The sequence below is a fragment of the Schistocerca americana genome, chromosome 2 (genome assembly GCF_021461395.2).
Source record: "Schistocerca americana isolate TAMUIC-IGC-003095 chromosome 2, iqSchAmer2.1, whole genome shotgun sequence".
In the NCBI taxonomy this organism is placed as follows: Eukaryota; Metazoa; Arthropoda; class Insecta; order Orthoptera; family Acrididae; genus Schistocerca; species Schistocerca americana.
The window spans coordinates 171,809,355-171,834,138 of NC_060120.1; positions in this window are offsets into that span (position 1 = coordinate 171,809,355).

The following is a 24,784-nucleotide window of genomic DNA, read 5'->3' on the forward strand; positions in this document are numbered from 1 at the left end:
AGTTTCTTAGGCAACAAGACTAAATTTCGACCAATGTGAGCTGGATATATGTTTCATACTATTGGCAGCCAGCATGTATGTGTGGATCTGATGCTGCCACTAATAGTTACCATAGCTAGATTCGAATGAACACCAGGTCTCTTCACATGAGAGCTGCAGAGCCAAACAGGTGTGCAAATATCCTGATGCAGAGTACTCCAACAGAAGGGATTCTCCATAAAGTGATATGTTTCCTAACCATGTACTACCTGCCAGCTTCCTCACCAAGCTTACTCATAGTGAACCTTAGCTGTGTTGGAAAGGTATTTTTGCTGTGTCGGTATACTGTCTGATGTCACACCAAAACATTTTGGCTTATCATGCGTTGATCTTAGCTGATTCTATACTATTAGAAAGGTGGAACAGACGTACTTCTGTTGTAGAAACATCATATATAAAGTGCCACTCTTAAAATATCCATAGAGTTTAGGTGTTCTTGACATTCAGATAGATCTTCACTCGGACATGACATTACTTTGTCATTTGTACACTGAAATTTCTGCCTGGTCAAGTTCAGCAGGTCTGATGTGACAGAGACTGAATATCACCAGAGAAAGAATGGAGCCTTGAGGAAAGCCACACCGAGTGCATGCCATCTGCTCTTCTTTTCACCATGGTGCACTTTAAATCACCGATTGCTCTATGAGCTGCTTGAGAGTTTACCTATAGTCTTACAAGGTACTGTTTTCAAAAACTTGAGTATAAGGTCCTCAGACCACATAATGTCAGATATTGCTGACAGGTCAACGAAAACTACCCAAAACTTGTTTTTTTCTAGTAACCAGTTTCTGTGTGAGCACTTGTTCACAGCAGCTTCTTCAGTGTCTAAATCCAGCTTGTAGTTCCATATAAGAATAGTATGTAGCAATAATACAGCGTCTGTTACACACTGATGCCATGACTCTAAGGGCAGATAATACTTTCTTTGTTAGCGTACTTTTGAGTGTGTTCAACTTCAGGTTACAATCAACATTGGTTCCTAGCAATTTTGTGTTTTTTATACAACCTATGTAGTTTTCATCTACATTTAATTTTACAGAATTATTTTCTTTCTTTCAGCAGGAATTCATGTCGTTTGTTTTCTTTATGTTCAGTATAGATTTGTTGTACAACGAGCACTTATAAATAGCCTTTAGGGTTTCATTTGCCTTCCTTACTAGGAATTCAGGTTTTTTTATCTGTAATTCCAATGTTTCTGACATCAGCTAAAAGAATTTTTTCCTTATGTCTAACATTATCTGCAAAGTCATTTATGTACATCATAAACAACATAGGTCCTAAGATGCTGTCCCAAGGGATTCTATGTTCACATCAAAAAAAGTTTTCCATCACATCAGTTCCGAGAGTTTGGGAACATGTACAGAAAATTGGAACAGAGATCAACACATACATCATTTCTGATCTTTTTATTGCTCATGAAAACCACACATTGCATGTTGTACCACGATACAGCGAGACTTCAGAGGTGGTGGTCCAGATTGCTGTACACACCAGTACCGCTAATACCCAGTAGCACATCCTCTTGAACTGATGCAAGCCTGTATTCCTCATGGCATACTATCCACAAGTTCATCAAGGCACTGTTGGTCCAGATTGTCCCTCTCCTCAACGGCGATTCGGCGTAGATCCCTCAGAGCAGTTGGTGGGTCATGTTGTCCATAAACAACCCTTTTCGCTCTATCTCAGGCATGTTCGATAGGGTTCATGTCTGGAGAACCTGCTGGCCACTCTAGTCGAGAGATGTCGTTATGCTGACGGCAGTCATTCACAAGATGTGCACGATGAGAGCGCGAATTGTCGTCCATGAAGACGAATGCCTCACCAATATGCCGCCGATATGGTTGAACTATCGTTTGGAGGATGGCATTCACCTATTGTGCTGCCATTACGGCGCCTTCCATGACCACCAACAACGTACATCGGCCCCATATAATGTCACCCCAAAACAGCAGGGAACCTCCAACTTGCTGAACTCACTGGACAGTGCATCTAAGGCGTTCAGCCTGACCGGGTTGCCTCCAAACACGTCTCTGACGATTGTCTGGTTGAAGGCATCTGCAATACTCATTAGTGAAGGGAACGTGATGCCAATCCTGAGCGGTCCATTCGGTATGTTGTTGGGCCCATGTGTACCGCACTGCATAGTGTCATGTTTGCAAAGATGGACCTCGCCATGGGCGCTGCGAATGAATTTGCGTATCATGCAGCCTATTGTGCACAGTTTGAGACGTACCATGACGTCCTGTGGCTGCACGAAAAGCATTATTCAATATGGTGGCATTGCTGTAAGGGTTCCTCTGAGCCATAATTCGTAGGTAGCGGTCACCCACTGCTAGTAGTAGCCCTTGGGCTGCCTGAGCGAGGCATGTCATCGACAGTTGTTGTCTCTCTGTATCTCTTCCATGCCCGAACAACATCGCTTTGGTTCACTCTGAGATGCTGGGACACTTCCCTTGTTGAGAGACCTTCATGTCACAAAGTAACAATGCAGACGCGATCGAACCGCGGTATTGAACGTCTAGGCATGGTTAAACTACACACAACACGAGCTGTATACCTCTTTCTTGGTGGAATGACTGGAACTGATCAGCTGTCTGACCCCCTCCATCTAATAGGCGCTGCTCATGCATGGTTGTTTACATCTTTGGGTGGGTTTAGTAACATCTCTGGACAGTCAGAGGCACTGTGTCTGTGATACAATATCCACAGTCAACCTCTATCTTCGGGAGTTCTGAGAACAGGGGTGATGCAAAACTTTTTTTGATGTGTGTACTTAGGATCTGCTAAATGTTGTACTAAAAAGTTTGCTTTATTTGAAACCTGTGTTACCTCTAACTTTTGTAAGTTGTATTTCAGATACGATTGCAACCAGTCACTGCTGGTTCCTCTTATTCCTAAAGATCCCAGTTTTTTAGTAAAATTTTATGGCTGTCAGTATGAAAAGCCTTCGGTAGATCTAAACATATACTTGTGGCACATTCATCCTTGTTTACAGCATCAAGTACCAGTCTTGTAAAACTAATGCTGATATGACACTTTTGCTACACTGGAAACCCAACTCTCTTTCACAGAGGATGTTATATATGTTCCAGTGACAGTAATGTGACTACCACCTACGTTCAGCGTCAACAAGCAATAAGCGCTCACAGACGGCAGGTGGCAGCACTAGCATTGGAGGGTATATAAAGCATGTTGCTGGGATGCATAAACAGTGCATTTGTTGTAAAGCAGGTACTGAGCGATTTGTCTGACATCCAAAAGGGCTTGATCACTGACTTTCAGGTCAAGGATGAAAGCATTTCCAAAATGGCTATGTTTGAAAATTGTTCGAATGCCACCATGGTTAAAGTAAACCATACATGGTAAAATGGCACCAAGGCCACTGTTGTGTACTGTGGGCCACAGATGACAGGGTTGAATGATGGCTGTGGAGATATGTATGGGCAAATAGATGTGCAACTGTTGAGCAGCTGACCGCCCAGATGAACCAAAGGGCTGCCACAAGTGTCTCCTCAATGGTGAGTCAAATCGTGTTGCTGTTTCTGCAGCAGGCATCTGGTTCATGCACCCATGCTGATTGCTGTTTATCAGCGATGAAGGCTGAAATTTGCACACTAATACCGAAACTGGACGTCCACTGAGGGGCAACAGGTGACCTTTTCAGATGACTCGTTTTATGCTCCACTGGGTAAGTGAAATGTCTAAAAGCAAACACGCTGCAACAATTGTCAGAAGGGTCCAGGCTAATGGAAGGTGTGTAATGGTCTGGGGAATGTTTTTGTGGCATTCTCTGAGTGATGTCGTCGTTCTGGAAGGCATAATGGATCAGTACAAGTATGCTTCTATCCTTATGGACCATGTCCACCCCTTCATGCAGTTTGTTTTTCCTTGGCAGAATGTCATCTTCTAGCAGGATACTACATTGTTCACACAGCTCACAAGGTATGTGCATGCTTCGAAGAACACCTGGATGAGTTTACCATATTGCTGTGGCCATCAAACTCCCAAGATTAAAACCTAATCGATAATCTATGGGACCACCTAGATCAAGCTGCTTGTTCCACCCTTAGTTGCGAAACCTAGCGCAGCTGGTCACGGCACTGGCTCATCATCCCTTCAGGACCTCCCAGAACCTCATTGGCTCTCTTCCTGCACACCTCCCAGTGGTCTGTGCTGCAAAAGGTGTTATTCAGGCATTTGACAGCTGGTCATCTCATTGTGTTGGACAGTGCATTTATTCAAGTAATTCATTGATATATATATATATATATATATATATATATATATATATATATATATATATATATATATATATATATAAAGGGGAACACAGTTTAAACTAATTCATGACCTTTAACAAGTGTTGACAGTTATAAAAAAGTGAATAGGTTGTAGCAAGCACCAAGTGGAAATACAGACACATTTTTAATAAATTCACTGAAGTTCAGGGCAAATTTTCAATGCAGAACAAGATAATCTTAAGTGGAAAAATAAATGACATGGATGTAGCCAATAGTAGTCTCATAAACATTCTTCACAGTCTTGGTATGTAACAACTGGTCAAGTGCGCAAAAAGGGTAACAAAAAGCTTAGCATCAGTAATCGAACATGTGAGTAAAAATCTAAACACGTGACATATGTATATAGTCCACCTTCCTCCAATGAATTCCTACAATTATAGCTTCTCATTACTTGTGAGGATAATGTAATATCCATTTTGATGAGGTCAGGCTTAGTATAATTAGGGAATTCCACACCCTCGTTGTTATAAGTATTTGTTGCTATTGCAATTTCGACATTTTGTGATTGTCAAGCAATGTTAAAGCCCACTGTACAAAGTTGTGGCTTGCTGAAACATAGTTCCCAGCAGTCTGAAAACAAATACATTTGGTAGTACAAATCTACTCACTATTCCACACACTATGTGAGCAGACATTATATTGCTAGTACAATAACATCAATCAGCTGTCAAAAATGCATTCACAAATTTGTCCATACAGTAGAGTGCAGGACAGTATATTCACTTTTATCGACAATGTAGGAAGTAACTGTTGCTGTGTCAACAATGTAGAAGATAAAGCCACATATCATACCTCACCTCACAGCATAAAACTTAAATTTTTACAAAAATTTTTGGTACAAAATATTTAAAAAATAGAAAATCTGCAAATTATACTGTTCCTAAAAATTAGGAAAAATTACTATTTACGCTATAAAAAACAGCTCAAAATACCTAAAATATTTCACACAAAATCCTACTTCCATAAATACACTAGTGTGCAAAACTTAAGAACTAATGTAACTTTTGCATGGAGTGTCACTTTCATGTGATATAGCTTGATGGAAAGTAGACCATACATGGAAAGAACTGCTAAAGTATAGTACAGAAGGTAACTGAGGGAAATACACACTAACACTTTTATTCAAAGAGAATAATTATACTATGATTTACGATGGTCTCCTGGACATTACAGAAAACGAGACATGATCCTTGATATAGTGTGATATCACCACAAATAACGATACATGATTTGCAACGTGGTCTCATGCTGGTCTTGAGGGTCCTATCGAGTTCTTGTGGTATTGCATTCCATTCCTCCATCAGAGTGGTTGATAACTACTGGGTGGTTGTTGGTGCATGTGGATGTGCTGCAATATGTCTACCCACAGATATCACAATACATGGTAGGGATCACATAGAAACAAGTCACGTCACTGACATCACAATAAACCCAACCAGAGCTCTGTAGCCTGCAACTGCTGTAGTGTATTGTGTTGTAATTGCATTTACGAGCGAAAATGATATTATTTATGGCAGTGTTAAGTTTTGTTAGTGACTGGCTACAAAGTACAGAGTTATGTCATAATTATCAGTTTATTGAGGAATTTTTAGAGTAAGTATTTAAATGTAAAATAATGGTTTTCTGCACTGTTGGCAGTTGTACTAACCACAGCAGCCAAGTAAGTAAGTTAGAAATGAAGGTTTTTTGGATCTCCTAAAAACAGTGAGACGAAATGAAAATGGATAAATGCTTGTAAATATGCAGAGTTGTCTTCAGCTGAAAATGCTCGTGTCTGCTCAATACATTTACCGATTCGGATTAAAAAAACGGTTTTGAAAAGTTAACTGTTAAATATTCCCTCAAAACGCAAGTTGAAGACAAATGTTGTTTCACTTCTAAATCTATCATCTCCCGGTGCTGATTTAGGGCATAGTGTTGAGCCTAATAGTGAAAGAAATATACAGGCACAAGAATGAAGCTACTGTTATGAAGAAAATATTTAACAGGTAATATATTCCCATCTAATGTAGAAATTACTAGTAGCCAAACGTTAAAAATTAACATAAACATTGCTGTAAATGTGACAATGTGCGGTTATGCCATAATTAGAAATTATGAAAACAGAAATAAAAGACCTTACGAAAACTAATGCAGGGGTACAGGATCGTCTCTCGATTTAGTACTCAGTTACTAAAATTAAAACGTTTCAAAAAGTGATTTATGGCTCTTTTTATGACTGTCAACAACAAGCAGTTATGAAAGGATCAAAAATGGCTCTGAGCACTATGGGACTAAACATCTGAGGTCATCAGTCCCCTAGAGCTTAGAACTACTTAAACCTAACGACATCACACACATCCATGCCCCAGGCAGGATTCGAACCTGCGACCGTAGCGGTTACGCGGTTCCAGACTGAAGCGCCTAGAACCGCATGGCCACTAGCGGACGGCAGTTATGAAAGGACTATGTACTAACTGGTCATCTAAGAAACTGCAAAGGCAGTGACTTTACATTACCTAACTATGACCACTCTTTGCCTACATATCATTCCCCAAAGAATTGTGACATTTTTGAGCCATAATGCAAGCGAATCCTATCAGGTAGTACATGCAAGAATTGTAAATAATTTTATACTTTAAGTGCCAACGTATTAACAGAAACTTGAGCTACGATTTTAGAACTGTCACCTTCTCAGAAGGAAGACACTTATTATCTACAGGAAAATGAATGCGACAGCAAGGAAGTTGAAGAGATTGTTTCAGAGATGGGAGAAATTTTTGAGAATTACACTGAATATGTAGGAGAAAATGTTCCAGATTTAACTCAAAATATTGAGAAGTTAGAGATAAGAGCAGGATATGTTGCTTATAGACTTAAATGCAAACACCCAAAATTAGCACATTTGTATGGTAAACTAACTGCTCATATCAGGAAAGAATTGGTTTTGAACAATTTGAGGTGGGTCTTTAATGAAACTTAAACTTTTATGGAATTCACTCTGAAAATTGAAAGAGAATTTCAACGATTCCACAGTAATCCATTGATCATAAACCAAATGTTTTTATAATGTCAGCGGACATTATAAATGAGCAGCATCCAGGAATGGAGGACTTCGCTATAATGTGTTTTGTAAGGATACACACTTTCATCAAAATCAAAACTACAAACAGAAAAAAATGCAAAGGTAGTAAGCAATCTGAGAGTGAACAAAAGATAGGAAGGGAATAAATGAAAAAAATTGTAACATAACTTTCCAGGAAAAACAAAGAAAACTTGTTACTACAGTTAAGGAGTTTAAAATGACGTTATAAGTGGTTTCTCGATACTACAGGTCCACATGGTGTAAGTCTGTATGAGCCTCTTCCCCCTGACAAAAAGTAGGGCCTTCTGAAATTGTGTAAGAGTTTGATGTTCTTCAGAAACTTTACACTACCATTTCACCAATCATAGAAAAATATAGTGTAACTAACAAAAAAGTTAATAACATTAATAATAACAATACACTAAAACATGGGAACTCTTGATTACATTCCTACCTGTATACAAGTTAAGCATGTGAGTGTGATGTGCCTATAAGCATATTACATTCTTGTCTAAGCCCAGTGATCTCTCTGTTAATACTAGCATGAAACAATCTCGTATCATCTTTCCAAGAATATCTTACTTCTGCAATTTTATTTTCCATCCTGGATTCCAATTCCTCTATTTCAGAACTTCATTAATTTTTGATTTCAACTCCCATTTTACTCACTTGAAAACCTATCTGACTCATTTTATTGTCAATATTAGTATTCATCTGACCAATATGTTTAGGAATACTCGCCAGCATATCTGAAGCACTGTCTTTTTGTTCCTCACCAACTGACATTGTTTCCTGTTTTATTGTAGTTACAGTAACAGGTATAAACGGGACACTGGGTTCCGATGCATTTTGTCCGCTATCAGTCCCATAATTAGCATGCATTGAATCTGGCAAACTGCTACTCGTATTAGCTTGTGACACAATAAAACTGAAACCACTACTCATTTAACCATTTACAACTTTAACTCTCCCGAAATCTACTTCCAGTTTCTCATCTACCATTCCCTGATTGTTTTCAGCCAATCTGCAAAGTTTCTTGGAACACACACACAAAACTTAAAGTAGAACACTACTTATCTTTGGCCTCGTCCGGCTGACTGCACGGCGAGATGAATCTGCGGGTCCTTCCACCAGGCTCAGCCTACGTTTGACCAGAATACGGGCCACCGCTTCCGCCACGGCTACCAACTGCTCCAGATGCCGGTCTGCTGGAGTAGAAACGCCGTCTCTCGTAGTTCAGCGGTTGCTGACGTCGTCTGCCATCATGTTCCACTTGCTGCCATTTCTTGACGAAAGTTCGTTTCACTGGTGCCTATCGTCCTACTACAGTTCCTTTACACATGCATGTGAACACTTCACGGGCTCACTTGACACTGCTGCTTTTATAAAGTTCCTACACTTCCGAACTTTATTATTGTTTTTCCCAGCCGATAAAGCATCAATTGTAGAGGGGCGGGTTACAATTGTGGTATAAATGTTGGATCACTGTCTCTCGTCGTACTGTGCACTACAAAAGTTCCACCTACCTCAGTACAGCATCTGATCACCAGCCCGTTTCTCTGCATATGTAGATACCGTCCAAATGACGTTAAAAGCAGCGTTGAAGAAAAACACAGTCAACACTTACATTTGCAAAGTACACGTAAACTCTGGTCGCAAGCTGTCCTGTACTATCTTATAACAAATTTCTGGTGGAGGGCGACCACTTCATCTCTCTTGGAAAAAATGTCAAAATTCTGCAACAAGTTCTTTATTTCTTTAAGTTCAAAATTAAAGAATTAGCCTTCAGCCCATATATATTTAAATGACTAATATCAATTTCCTCAGCTTACAGTTCATACAACCCAATGTACACGCAAGACAGTCAGAAATGTACTTAAGTCCGACCCGAATTATTACCTGATCTACAGTCGATGCTCTGCTACAATATATGACTTTCACATTCTGTCTTTTTTTCCCCAGTGGATTTCTAATAAAGAAACTGCTCGCCAACTATTCCATAGATGAATATAAAACAGGCTACGCGGAATTCTAGCAAGGCAGAAAGTTCACACGCGTTTACCTATCCAACAGATCACTTCACAAAGCTCAGATTTTCACAATCTGTCCGTAAATGCAACTGCTTTCACAGCAATACAGTCCGGATGCGAGAAACCAGTAAGTTCATCATTTTACTCATAATGAAGACGGACACATCCAACATGATCTGGACGTTCGATAGCTAGCCAACGACTCCCCTCAATGCTGCTCCTCTCACAGCCTAAACTAACTGCAATGCGGGGGAAATGCTTAACTTTGATTGGTTGTTCAAAATGACCAGCCAATCAAAACAATCCTTCGAGATCATTTTCACGCTAAAACTGTCCTACGCCAATCATTATTCACAGATGGATTTACATCACTTCATCATGCAAATACTAATAAAATGTTTTACAAAACCAAACGAAAAGAAAACTACTCTTGAAATAACTTTAGAAAACTATTATTACTCTGTAAACGGCCATCCTGGCTGCCTCCCTACAAAAGCACATGCCCTTAGACATTCGTCATTAGCAAGGTGGGGAAATTACATATTTCATTGCAACTTGCTTGCTTAACCCTTTCCCATGACATAGTTACGTAATGTTTAACATGAGACAATATTTAATTTTTTCGTATGTCCCACATACACACTCTCACTCATTCTCATTTAGTCACACAACGACACGTTAATTAAATGCTAATCTTTCCTGAATTTTATATTATGTGAATGAAAAATCTAACGTTTTGTGAACTTCAGTAATGATTCCAAATGATTCTAAAAGACAAACTGTTATGAATCCTAACTGACTTTAATCTTACAACTGTCGGTTTGGGGTGTTTTAGGTAATTTTCTCTAACTCTGAAAACTGCCAGCTAGAAAGCTGAGATTTTTACACAATCTTTTTTGAAATAACAACCGCTTCCTACGGCTAGGCTAGCGACAGGTGCGAATGAGTCATGCTAAGATACAAGCGGTTGTTTCTATCACCGCCAATGGCTCCAAGGCTACGAGCCGTACTGCAAAGTAGTTTACTGCAATAATGTTATTGCGTATTGACTCGCGACGTTACAGCTTCACACCAATTTCCAGCTTTCTAAGTCTAATATTTATCGCCTTCAATTTTTCGTAAAAACAACGATTATGGCCAAATTATTGCTCCTATCAGATTGAGACTTGTAACAGTTGTTTCTGACATTCATTTGCACATTCTGAACAATTTTTGTCTTTATACATCCATTATTTAGCGTCACTTGTTTTTTATTTAAAACGAAGTATGTAGGAAACATATTGTCCTAATCACTCTGAGTGTTAACAATTTAAACATTTTACTGAATCGTATGTTGACAAAGTTTGGAAAAGCTACTTTAATTTTTAACTCCATCCTTAGATTATGGCGCAACACTTTTATGCAACGCACAGGTGCGTTATGATGTTGTAGCGCTAGTAGTAGTGAACTGGGGTAAGTTCCAGCACACTTGCTCGCCTCTGTGCTGTATTTCTCAAATAATACAGCGCTTGTTTCGCAACACTCTTCGCTTTCTATAATATTGCCTTCAAGTTCATTTCTCTTGTACAGCCGTTCTACATACTCCTTCCACCTTTCACCTTTCACTTCTTTTCTAAGTAGTGGATTTCCATCTGAGCTCTGATGTTCATACAGCTGGTAGTAGTAGTAGTTGCTTAATTCATATGTAGATCTATTTTTACAAGGATATAGGACATGTCAAAGTATTTACAAGTTTCGACCAATTTAAAATAAGCTAATTCGTACACACATATATTTACAGACTTTAGTCATTAGATTAACTCCTGGTATACAATACTTTTTTTTTACAAATAACTTATTAAATAATGTAATACCACACTCTTCACTCATATCTCACTATCAGTCATTGCTCACACTATACACACATTGTTTCATAACACTTCACTCACTACACACACATACACACACACACACACACACACACACACACACACACACACACACACACACACACACACACACACACACACACAAACACACAACACACTGATGATCTCTGGGCCATTTTTTGTACTTCAACTTCTCATTTGCTATCCTGAAAAACTGAGTCAGCATTGCTCCATAATGAGTGAGATGTTGAGTTCAGAAAGAGGAAGAGGTGTTAGTATCGTGCTATGCATAGCTTGGGGGTAAGTATTTTTAGAAGGAAAAAACATAAAGTGAAGGTGTTATGTGGAATGTTGGATGTTTTATAATCATTATTATTATTTGTATAACATTTTTTATCAAACCCCTACTCTGTTGTATCTAAGTAATCCTTCAATGTATAAAATGTATTGCATAAAAGGTACTGCCTTTTTAAATAAGTGTATTTTTGCAATTTATTTAATCTCTTTTGGTAATTTATTGTACAGTTTTATTCCTTGGTAGAAAATGCTGTTTTGAGTTTTATGTTTTTATTTTTTCTTGGTAAATGTAAGTTAAGTCTGTATCTTGTTGCATGGTCATGGACAGAGCTGTTTGTGCAGTAATTACCAATGTAATTTTTGGTGTGTACAACTGACTGGTAAATGTATTCACATGGAACAGTTATAATCCCCAGTGTTTTGAACAGATGTTTACAATGAGCTCGAGTAGTAGTTTTGGTTATTATTATTATGGCTCGTTTCTTAAGTTTGAAAATTGTGTTAACATTTTGTGCATTTGTTCCCCAAAGACGAGTGCCGTAGCTAAGAATTGAGTGTACATTGAATAATATGTAACTAAGACACTGCATTTTACAGACTGATGATAGCATTCTAAGGGGATAACATGCTGATGACATTCTGTTTGCAAGTACCTTTGTGTGTTCACACCACTTCAACTGAGAATCAATATTCATTCCTAGAAATTTTGCATTTGTTACACAGTCTGTAGAGGTGCCATCTGCATTTAATTTAACATTGTCATTTTTCCTCTTCAAATTGAAATTCATGGTATTAGTTTTATGTTCAATGTCGCTTTATTGCTTATTGACCAATCATAAACTTCCTTGAGAGTTTCATTTGCTTTCTTGGCTAGGAGTTCTCAGTGACTATAATATTGCTGTCATCAGTGAAGAGAATTTTTTCACTTTGAGTAACACTACGGGGAAAGTCATTGATGTATATCAGGAATAGTATTGGTCATAATATGCTACCTTGTGGTACCCCTATATTAACGTATTTTGGTTCTGATAAGTATTTTACTAAATGTTTCAATCTATTTTAAGTATATGTTATCTCTGCTCTTTGTACCCTATCTGCTAGGTATGATCGAAACCAGTTAATAGCTACCCCTCTTACTCCTAATTCTTCTAATTTATTTAATAGAATCTTGTGGTCGACTGTATCAAAGGCCTTAGAAAAATCCAAAAATATGCCTGTGACACATTCATCTTTATTAAGAGCATCAAGTACAACTTTTGTGAATTCTACTATGACCGACTTCGTATTTTCGCCACTTTGGAAACCAAACTGTGATTCGCTTAAAATATTGTATTTATTCACGTAATTCACTAATCTGTCTTTCATAATTGCTTCTATTATTTTTGAGAATGCTGACAGCAGGGAAATGGGCCACTAATTTTCTGTCTTCTGTATTACCTTTCTATTGCTTCTCTTTTCTCCAAAGGCCTCTTTAATTTTTCTGTAGGCGGTATCTATCTTTTCCCAAGTGATATATGCTTATGTATCCGTATATTTGTCCTCTCGTCATTCCTGTTTAGCCGTTTTGCAATTCCTGTGTCATTTTTTAGCCGTTTTTATTCCCGTTTGCCTGTGTCGTTTGGTGAATTTTTATATTCTCTCCCTTCATCAGTCAAATTCAATAGCTCCTGTGATATTCAAGGATTTCTTCGAGGCCATGTTTTTCACCTATTTGATCCCCTGCTGCCTTCACTATTTCATCTCTTAAAGCTATCTATTTGTCTTCTAATGTATTCTTTTCCCCTGCTACTGTCAATCGTTGTCTAATACTGCCTGCGAAATTGTCGACATCGTCTGGGTTATTTTAAGTATCGAGGTCCCAACTGCAAAACTTCCTACCTTTCTGCAGTTAATTCAGTTTTTATGTGTTCTGCACTACTTTGCACATAGTGGTACGAATAAGTGGGCTAACAGTGATACAATACTTGTCGTCGTAAGAAAGCTGGACAGGAACATAAATGATTAGCGAGCAAGTTAGTACGGTAGACAAAATATTTACTCAGCTTGTATTTCTCCAGGCATACGAAGCCTCATTACAAATAATTCAGGAAGAAACAGAGCACAGCTATCACAGTGTGAACTAGGATGAGGCTCGCTGGACTAAGCACGAAACAACGTTGTTCTAGCGATGAGGCTCTAGGTGCAAGTAGACTGAGTTGCTGCGGTTCGATCGTCTTACAATATGTGATCAAAAGTATCCGGACACCCCCAAAAACATACGTTTATCATATTAGGTGTATTATGCTGCCACCTTCTGCCAGGTACTCCATATCAGTGACCTCATTAGACATCGTGAGAGAGGGGAATGGGACTCTCCGTGGAACTCACGGACTTCGAACGTGGTCCGGTGACTGGGTGTCACTTGTGTCATACGTCTGTACGCGAGATTTCCACACTCCTAAACATCCCTAGCTCCAGTGTTTCCGATATGATAGTGAAATGGAAACGTGAAGGGACACGTACAGCACGAAAGCGTACAGGCCAACCTCGTCTGTTGACTGACAGAGACAGCAAACAGTGGAAGAGGGTCGTAGTGTGTAATAGGCAGACATCTATCCAGACCGTCACACAGGAATTCCAAACTGCATCAGGATCCACTGTAAATACTATGACAGTTAGGTGAGAGGGGAGAAAACTTGGATTTCATGGCCGAGAGGCTGCTCATAAACCACCCATCACGCCAGTAAATGCCAAATGACGCCTCGCTTGGTGTAAAGAGCGTAAACATTGGGCGATTAAACAGTGGGAAAACGTTGTGTGGAGTGACGAATCACGGTACACAATGTGGCGATCATATGGCAGGGTGTGGGTATGGCGAATGCCCGGTGAACGTCATCTGCCAGCGTGTGTAGTGCCAACAGTAAAATTCGGAGGCTGTGGTGTTATGGTGTGGTTGTGTTTTTCATGGAGGGGGCTTGAACCTCTTGTTGTTTTGCGTGACACTATCACACACATGCCTACATTGATGTTTTAAGCACCTTCTTGCTTCACACTGTTGAAGAGTAGTTCGGGGATGGCGATTGTGTCTTTCAACACGGTCGGGCACCTGTTCACAATGCACAGCCTGTGGCGGTGTGGTTACGCGACAATAACATCCGTGTAATAGACTGGCCGACAAAGAGCCCTGACCTGAATCCAATAGAACACCTTTGGGATGTTATGGGAAGCCAACTTCGCACCAGGCCTCACCGACCGACATCGATACCTCTCCTCTCTGCAGCACTCCGTGAAGAATGGGCTGCCATTCCCCAAGAAACCTTCCAGCACCTGATTGAACGTATGCCTGCGAGTGTGAAAGCTGTCATCAAGGTTAAGGGTGGTCCAACACAATATTGAATTCTAGAATTGCCGATCGAGGGCGCCACGAACTTGTCAGTCACTTTCAGCCAGGTGTCCGGATACTTTTGATCACATAGGGTATGTCATGGTGGCAGAAGCTGCTCACAGTAAGGAGACGCTGGAGGTGTGGCTCAGCAGGTGTGCACCATTGGGTTCGTCAGATCCTGCACAACCGCTATTGGCGTCAGACAGAAACTTCTTTGCCAAGTGCGACGCCTGGGGGTTGTATCCATGTGTGATACCACTTAGTCTACAGTTCATAACCAATAATTTGTGGTCGGAATCAAAGTTCACATATGCCCCACAAATGTCTTAATGTTCGAAACCTTGTTACGAAATCTCTGTCTTACCAGTATATAATTAGTCAGAGACATTTTAATGTCACCAGGTCTGTTCCACATACACTACCTTCTTTCATTATCCTTAAGCCAAATGTTGGCGATGATTAATTTATGCTCTGTGCAAAATTCCGTCAGATGGGTTCCTCTTTCATTCTTTTCCTTCAGTCCATATTCACCAACTAGTTTTCCTTCTCTTCCTTTTCCTACTGTCGAATTCCAGTCCCTCAACACAATTAAATTTTCGTCTCCCTTAACTGTCTGAATAATTTATTTTAACTCATCAAACATTTCTTCAATCTCCTCGTCATCTGCAGAGCTAGTTGGTATATAGACTTGTACTACTGTGGTAGGTGCTGACTTTGTATCTGGGATACAGTAATACATTCACTATACTGTTCATAGTAGGTTACCGACATACCTATTTCCTATTCATTATTAGACCTAGTCATGCATTACCCCTACTGATACTGTATTTATAACCCTGCTTTCACCTAACCAAATGTCCTGTTTCTCCTGCTACCAAACTTCACTCCCCACTATATCTTACTGTAAACTACGCATTTCTCTACTTAAATTTTCTCACCTACCTAAATGGTTAAGTGATCTAACGTTCCATGTTACAATCTGCAGAATTCCAGTATTGATTTTCCTGATGACGAAATCCTCCCAAGCAGTCCGCACCCAGAGACCCGAATGGGGGAGTATTTTACCTCTGGAACATTTTACCCAAGAGGATGCTATCATCATTTAACCACACACTAGAGCTTCATGTCCTTGGGGAAAGTAATGGTCCTAGTTTTCCCAGGCTGTGTTGGCTGATGTTACAAGGCCAAATAAGTCAGTCATTCATACTACTGGCCCTGCAGCTATTGAAAAGGCTGTGTTCCTCTTCAGGAACCACATATTTGCCTACTCTCTCAACAGATACCACTACGCTGTTGTTGCATCTATGGTATGGTTATCTGCACCATTCGGGTAAGCAAGCCATCCCACTATGGCAAGTTCCGTGTTTTATAGGGAAATAAATGGCTTAGGAAAGCAATAAATGGCAGCCAATAGAAACGGCTGCAGGAAAAAAGGTGAAGAAATCAAGGGACAAATAATCATCGGAAGGGCTGAATCAGCATGCAGAATATGCAAAACAGCATTCGGGGAAATCAAAATCAAGGGTGGTAACATTAAGAATGCAATAGAAATTGCATTGTTAAATGCAGAGGAAAAAGCGGGTAGGTGTAAAGAGTACACTGAAGACCTCTATCAGGGGCAGTACTTGTCTGATGGCGTGATAGATGAAGAAACTACAGTCAATAAGGAAGATTCAGCATTAGACTCAGAATTCAGAAGAGCTCTGAAAGACATGGGATCAAATAAAGCATAAGTGATAGATAACATTCCATCGCAATCTCATAGGTCATTGAAGGGATCGGCAACCAAATGACTATTTCAGTTGGTATATAGAATCTATGACAGGTACTATCAGACTTTCAGATAAATACGACCCACACAATTCTGAAGGTACCAAGGGCTGATAGATGAGAAAACTGCTGCACAGTCAGTTTAATATTTCCAGCATTCAAGTTGCTTTCAAGAATAATATACAGCAGAATGGAGAAGAAAATTGAGGATCTGTTCGATGACGATCTGTTTGGCTTTAGGCAAGGTAAAGACACCAGAGAGGCAGTTCTGACTTTGTGCGTGTCAATGAAAGCAAAATTGAAGAAAAATCAAGATACACTATGGAATTTGTCGATCTAGAAAAAGCGTTCGACAATCTGAAATGGTGCAAGATGTTTGAAATTCTGAGAAAAATAGGAGTAAACTATGGGGAAAGACGGGAGACATCCAATATGTACAAGAACCAAGAGAGAACAAGAAGCCTGAAAGACCAAAAAGAAATGCTCGTATTAAAAAGGGTGTAAGACAAGAATGTAGTCTTTCGCTCCTACGGTTCTGCCTGCAGGGTGACCCAAAAGTCCGTTAACATTCGAAAATTCAGTATTTCACGGAATAATATAGGTAGAAAGGTAAAAATTAACACACATACTTTCATGACAGGGTTTTATTGAAACCAAAAAAGGCCACAAGACGACAAGCAGATGACGCTTCGCATGATACAAAAGCAATAATTAGCATAACAACTGATTTTTAGCAAAGATGTTGTTCCTTACAAGAAATGTTCAGCATGTCGGCCATCATCCATCAATAGAACCTATAGCCGAGGGACAATGTTGTGAACAGCACTGTTCACTATATCAGAAGGTATGGTGAGAAAGTTCCGCATGGTATCGTCCTTTAGTATCCCTAATGACGTGGGACGATCGCGTTAGACTTGCGACTTCAAGTAATCCCACAACCAATAACCACACGGGTTGAGGTCTGGCGACCTGGGAGGACAAGCACAACGGACGTAGCGGCACAGCACGCGATCCTCACCAACTGATGTGTGCAAGAGATATTTCACACGCGTAGCAATGTGGGGTGGAGCATGATCCTGCGTAGAAGTCGTTCCTTCCAGCAGGTGTTCATCAGCCAGCCTAGGGATGACCTGACTCCCTCTCTCACTACGGCTCATTTTATACACGATTCTCATGCAGCGTGACGTGATGCTGTCCAGCGCCATCTGTTGGCCAGTTTTGTAGTCGTTTTTCGTTTCAATACAACTCCATGTCATTCAGGAGTGTGTGTGAACTTTTACCTCTCTACCTACATTATTCTGTGCATTAGAGCATTTTCGAACATTAACGAATTTTTGGATCACTCTGTATATATCGAAGGGGCAATGACGTGAATAAAAGAAAGGTTCAAGAGAGGGATAAAATTGAGGGTGAAAGGACATAAGTGATAAGATCAACTGATGACATTGCTATCCCCAGTGAAAGTGAAGGAGAAGTACAGGATCTGTTCAATAACCGAGCGAGGTGGCGCAGTGGTTGGCACACTGGACCCGCACTCGGGAGAATGACGGTTCAAAACCACGTCCGGCAATCCTGATTTAGGTCTTCCATTATTTCCCTAAATCGCTTTAGGCAAATGCCGGGATGGTTCCTTTGAAAGGGCATGGCTGACTTCCTTCCCCATCCTTCCCTAATCCGATGGGACGCATCACCTCGATGTTTCCTCCCTTCCCCCGAATCAACCAATCAACGATCTGTTCAATGGAATGAACAGTCTAATGAGTATGGAATATGGATTGAGAGTAAACCCGAAAAAGGTAAAAGTAATGAGAAGTAGCAGAAACGTGAATAGCGGGAAAATTAACACCGAAATTGGTGGTCACGAAGTAGACGAAGTTTAGGACTTCTGCTACCTTGGAAGCAAAGTAACACATGATGGACAAAGCAAGGAGGACACAAAAAGCAGACTAGCACAGGCAAAGATGCTGTTCTGCTGAAAAGAAGTGTATTGGTTTCAAACGCAGGCCTTAATATGAGAAGAAACTTTTGAGAACACAAGTTTGGAACACAGCATTGTGTGGTAGTGAATAATGGACGGGGGAAACCGAAAAAGGAGAGAATCGAAGCATTTGAGATGTGGTGATATAGAAGAATGTTGAATATGAGATGGATTGATAAGATAAGGAATGAGGATGTTTTCTGCAGAATCGGTGAGGAAAGGGACACATGGAAAACACTGGCATGAAGAAGGAACAGCATGATGGGACATGTGTTAAGGAATCAGTTGATAACCTCCAGGCCCCTCCCGCTGGAGGTTCGAGTCCTCCCTCAGGCATGGGTGGGTGTGTTGTCCTCAGCCTTAAGTTAGTTTAAGTAGTGTGTTAGTCTAGCGACTGATGACCTCGGCAGTTTGGTCCGTTACGAATTCACACACATTTGAACACATTTGATAACCTCCATAACACTAGAGGGAACTGTAGAGGGTAAAAACTGTTGGGAAGACAGAGATTGGTATTTATCCAGCAAATATTTCAGGATGTAAGGTGCAAGTGCTACTCTGAAAGAAAGAGGATGGCGCAGGAGAGGAATTTTAAAAATAATGATAAAAATTTCTTTTTTATTGCTGTGACATCGGCGATTTTCCGGTCTTTACGTATGTGTCTTCCGTCTATCGAGCGGTTGTACATTTTGATTGCTAAAAATGGAGCTACTTCATCAGCATACTCCGAAAGGAAGCTAAGTGCTATAGAACCTGGACCAAAAGACTTGCCTTTATTGAGTGGCTTAAGTTGCTTCACTACACTTAGGGCACATACTTTCATATTATTCATGTTGTCAGCTATTCTTGATTCAAATTCTGGAATCTTTATTGTATCTTATTTGGTGAAGGAATTTCTGAAAACCGTGTTTAGTAACTCTGATTTAGTGGCGCTGTAGTCAGCAACGTTACCATTGCCATCACAGAGTGGAGGTATTGATTGCGTCATACACACTGGCGTACTTTACATGGAACTTTGATGAGGAAAATTAGCCCCTAAGGTTAACAATCAGCTGCGTGCCTATTATAAGACTTCTGGATAAAGGTTATTCTTCCAAAATGAATTTTCACTCTGCAGCGGAGAGTGTGGTGATATGAAAGTGAAGGGCTTTTCCAGAAACCGGTAACTGTCATTTTCTGACTGGCAGCGCGATGCCTGAAAAATCTCTCCATGTTTTAGAAACAGTCATGATCCTTAGCATTCAATATGGCTTTCCATAATGGCCTGTATCGCACATGAAGATGAACAAAGGCCTTTAGATAGTCAGGGAGTATCAGAAAGGAAATGAGCAGTAATGTCTCGGCACAGGGTAGAGTAAAGTGGAACTCAAAATTGCACAGAGGCATTTGTTGATTTCAAAAATATGTAAAGATAAGCACTTTCGAAAAACCTGCCTGTTGCTTGATTAACGTTTTCATACTTTGTAGTATAGTTTACTTTTTAGTTCAATAATTGTTTCATTCCATGCTCCACTTGAATCCAAACCCATACACTATTGCCAATATGCAGGTGGTGCAAAAATATTCTTGAGCAGCTTATTTGCGTAATCTTTCGAATGACCAGCTTGATTTATGAAGGCTCAGAAGGCAGCAGAGACGGAATCTTCATAGTTGTAGCGCTTGGCTTGTTTTTGGAACAAAGGTGATCTTTTTGGGTGTAAGCTTGTGAGTGTGTGGGTGCTATTCTGTCATTCTGCGCAGCGGATTAATCTGAGATGTACCCTTTACCCTGTGGCTCCTGCAAGATGCAATTTCCACCCCCACATTACTACAGAAGTCAGACAGACGCTCCTAATGTTCTAAAGAGAAATGCCTGAAAAACTTTCAGCAATAAATATCTTCTGGAGTCGTCCGCTGTAAGGAACTGACACAAAAATTTACAAAATTTCTTACGTAACTAGTGGGATACTTGGGTACTGGAGTAGTGCTAATTAGTGTAAGAAAAACATAAAACTAACGAAAATTGTTATTTTTTTGCAAAAGTTCTGAGAAATCACAATGGCACTTTTAGTTATGAACTGAACAAGTGATTTCCAGGTTCTTTTCGGAATGTGAAGTTACCTCTTAAGGATAGAATTCGCTATGAAATTTCTATACAATGTTTAAGATTGATATTGACTTGGCAGAATGGCTGAGAGCCACACCTACTCAACTTCAATAATTATCCATTAGAATGTTGCTAGGTACTGTCGAGGCTGTCGCATGTGAAATGCAGTGAAGTGTACTGTTGTGGAGGGAATATGGGGCTCACAAGAGCTGTAGCGCACAGTACCGTAAGCTGCGATGACTGCTGTCTGCGCCGCTTGCTGGTGACAAATAAGATGACTCTCGTTCTATCTGGATTGACCTTCGCCAATCAAACTCTCCCTACGCCTTGATGAAGTCAAGGACTCCTATTCACCCCTAGTCTAACTATTGGCATGGTACACCGGTCAGATAACCAGTCTACCACGATGCCACTCAAAAATTCGCTCGCAGGCGTTTAACTATAACTCTGTCCATTCACACAGCACAGTGTGGCGGCCAACATAGTGAACAAAGCTTAAATGCAAGGACTCAAGAGTCACACTCCGATTCGCTCTCGACACAGGTGCTCTCCCAGTGATGTACTGAGGAGAGACTTGTTCCTCGCTCTTTGAGTACACGTACGAGCGCACACGCTCTCGTTACGTGTTCTCGCTCCAAGAGAGACAACGGAACGGCCCCTCTCCATGCCAGACATGAAGGGGTATACCGTTCGGTCTCTTCCATTACTCCTTCAGCTCAAGGTGTCAGGAATATCGTCTGCCAATCAGCATTGCTCTTCTAAAATGGGAGAATGACATTTCATTTAAGGCGACCAATCCGGAAATCTGTAGCATCGGCGTTTGGTGTTTGCTGCCTCCCTGTGAAAACCTCTGAAACTGCGTGCTATCTTTGTAAAGAATGCGTAGGCTGGGCGCTCCCACAAAATGTAGCGGAATTTGCTTTTAAGCTGAACACGGGGTCGTTCTCCCTTTCGCTCGGGCAAACGCTGTCTGCTTCACGGGCGGTCGCCAGCCAACATAGATAGGTTGACTCGTCCTCTGAAGGGTCCAGCCTCCTGGCGTGTGGTTTGCCTTCCCCAAACTAAAAGCTTTTGTGACCGTCGTGTCTTGAATGTGTGTGTGTATGCCAGCCTCGAGTATTTCAACCTCGCTGCGCATTTGCGATTTATTTGTTATTTGCATTTCGTTTACATGAATTCATACAACGTTGACTTTATCTTATCGAGTTTGGGTTCGAATGACGTGCGGAATATGATTTTGAGGGCATAAAATGTAAGCAATGAAGGTCAGGAGACCACCACGTCTTACAAGCTTCCAACTGCACTTGATGCTTCTCTGCGCTTCCTGGAACATGGTTGGAGATTTGTTTTACGACATTCAACTATAATCGTTCTTTTAGTTCTTGTGATTTCTTGTTCTGTAAAGATTAGAGATAGATAGAAATATCCTTCAAAGCTTAAAGAAAAATTTAATATGTTAGCTAGGTCTCATACGCAGCACCATATGACTTAGCATGCACCAAACGCTAATACGTAGCGACCTTTATTTTTCACAGCAAACTTTCCGAAATTCTTGCAGTAGTTTACTTACTTCTAAAATATCACAATAAATATGAAAACTAACGAAATGATCGTCTGTTCATCATGACGCTGATGGATGAAGCTATAAGATGTGCGAGAATCAAATTTTTTTGCCAAGTAGTTTCATTACAATCGTTTGAGAAAGACTGCGGTTCGGAGAGCTTACGCGTCTTGCCGTTCACGGAATAAAGCCAGGCAGCTAACTTCCGCGCTGAATCATACTACATGTGATAGACCGGTTCAGCATGTAAGGCAGCCATCACCACCGTCTGCTAGCTCGCAGTCAAGCGCGCCTCTAGGGAACAGTAAAATTACATACCCAAGAGGAGTTACCCAAGAACCATGTAGGCTACAGAAGATTTTACAAGATAGTGTTCAAAGCCTCCCCCCATGAACCATGGACCTTGCCGTTGGTGGGGAGGCTCGCGTGCCTCAGCGATACAGATAGCCGTACCGTAGGTGCAACCACAACGGAGGGGTATCTGTTGAGAGGCCAGACAAACGTGTGGTTCCTGAAGAGGGGCAGCAGCCTTTTCAGTAGTTGCAAGGGCGACAGTCTGGATGATTGACTGATCTGGCCTTCTAACAATAACCAAAACGGCCTTGCTGTGCTGGTACTGCGAACGGCTGAAAGCAAGGGGAAACTACAGCCGTAATTTTTCCCGAGGGCATGCAGCTTTACTGTATGGCATGGAGAGCTGCATCAAACCAGTCTCAGGACTGAAGACCACAACAAACAACAGTGTTCAAAGTCGTTCATCACTAAAATAAAGGTATTGCTCATCTATAAAAGTCAACCATTTGGTGCTAAATAATGTAAATCTTCTAATACAGTTCCTTAACTTATCATAGGTAATTATTTAATTCCCTTATTATGCATAAAACGCTTCTAGTGAGTATATGGGCATATCTAACAAAAATTCCTTTAATTCAGTTGTAAACAGAATTCATTGTCTGTCAACATTTTATCTGTTCTGATAGGTAGTCAAAAATTTTCGTGCCAGACAATTTGACACCTCTTTGTCATAATGCAGATTTTCTTTCCCTCTTGTGTCATAGCTGTGAAGGTTTCTATTACAGTCATATAGAGCATTGGTTCTTGATTACAGAATGCATAAGTGCATATATTTATTGCGATGCAGTGGTCATTATTTGAAGCTTTCAGAATATGTTAGGCCATGAAGTCCTGGGGTGGGGGATGAGGGTACTCTGCATATAATTCTAATAGCCTTTTTTCGGGCCACAAAAATTTTCTTTTATCAAGGCTGCATTCCCCCAGAAGAGAATTCCATAATACATAATGAAGTGAAAGTAACCAGTGTACGTGGCCTTCATAGTGTTTAAGTCCCCAACAGAAGGGATCATTCTTACGGCACATGTAGTGGAGCGCAGTCTTTCTAGGGTCTGTTGGATATGAGAGAACCAGTTCATTTTATTTCCAATACACACGCCAAGGAATTTAGACACATGCGTTCTTTCTGATGGTTGATTTCCACGTCACATTTATATTTCTCTCATAAAATTGATCTTACTTAAATTTAGTAAAAGATCTTTCGCACTGAACCAATTAACCACTTCAGAGAGTATATTGTTTATGTACTCGTCGAAACTGTCATCTAATAGTCCACTCATTAAAATGATGGATCAGCAGCAAATAAAGTAAATTTACAGGGCAGGTCTGCACACACAGATAGATCGTTTACAGAGGTCGAAAACGACAGTTGCCCCAGATTTGAGCCTTGATGCTCACCACAACTGACAGGAGTCCATTCAGATTGAGCAGAGGTATCCCGTACACCACTCGAGCTATTTAAAATTACCTTTCATTTTCTGTCCTGGAGGTATGAATGTAGCCAGTTACTTGAAACACCCCTACTTCCAACTAATTTGGATTTCTGTATGAGAATATGGTGATCGACACAGTCAAAAGCTTTTGATAAGTCACGGAGGACACCAACTGCTATAATTTTTTTTAATTTAGAGACCCAAGGACTTCATTTTCAAGTGCAAACATTGCATCATTCGTTGAACAAGCCTTTTGAAAGACGAACTGGTTCTTGCTGATAACTCTTTTCCTCGTGAGGTGTTCAGTAATTCTACCATGCATTAATTTTTCTAGTATTTTAAAGAAAACTGTTAATAATGAAATAGGATGGTAGCTAGTGAGCTTTGTTTTATCACCCTTCTTGTATAGGAGCTTCACAATGGCGTCCTTGACACTTTCAGGAACAGTTCCTTGTTGAATTGAGGTATTAAAAATATGGCATAGACTATATCACTTATCCAGAGGCCTGAATAATTTAATAAGGTATTAGATACATTAACTATCCTGCGGAGTTATTACATTTTAGACACCAGATAACTCTTCGAATTTCTTGGGAGCGATCTTAAATATAAATTACGTGGGTTACGACGTAATACAAAATT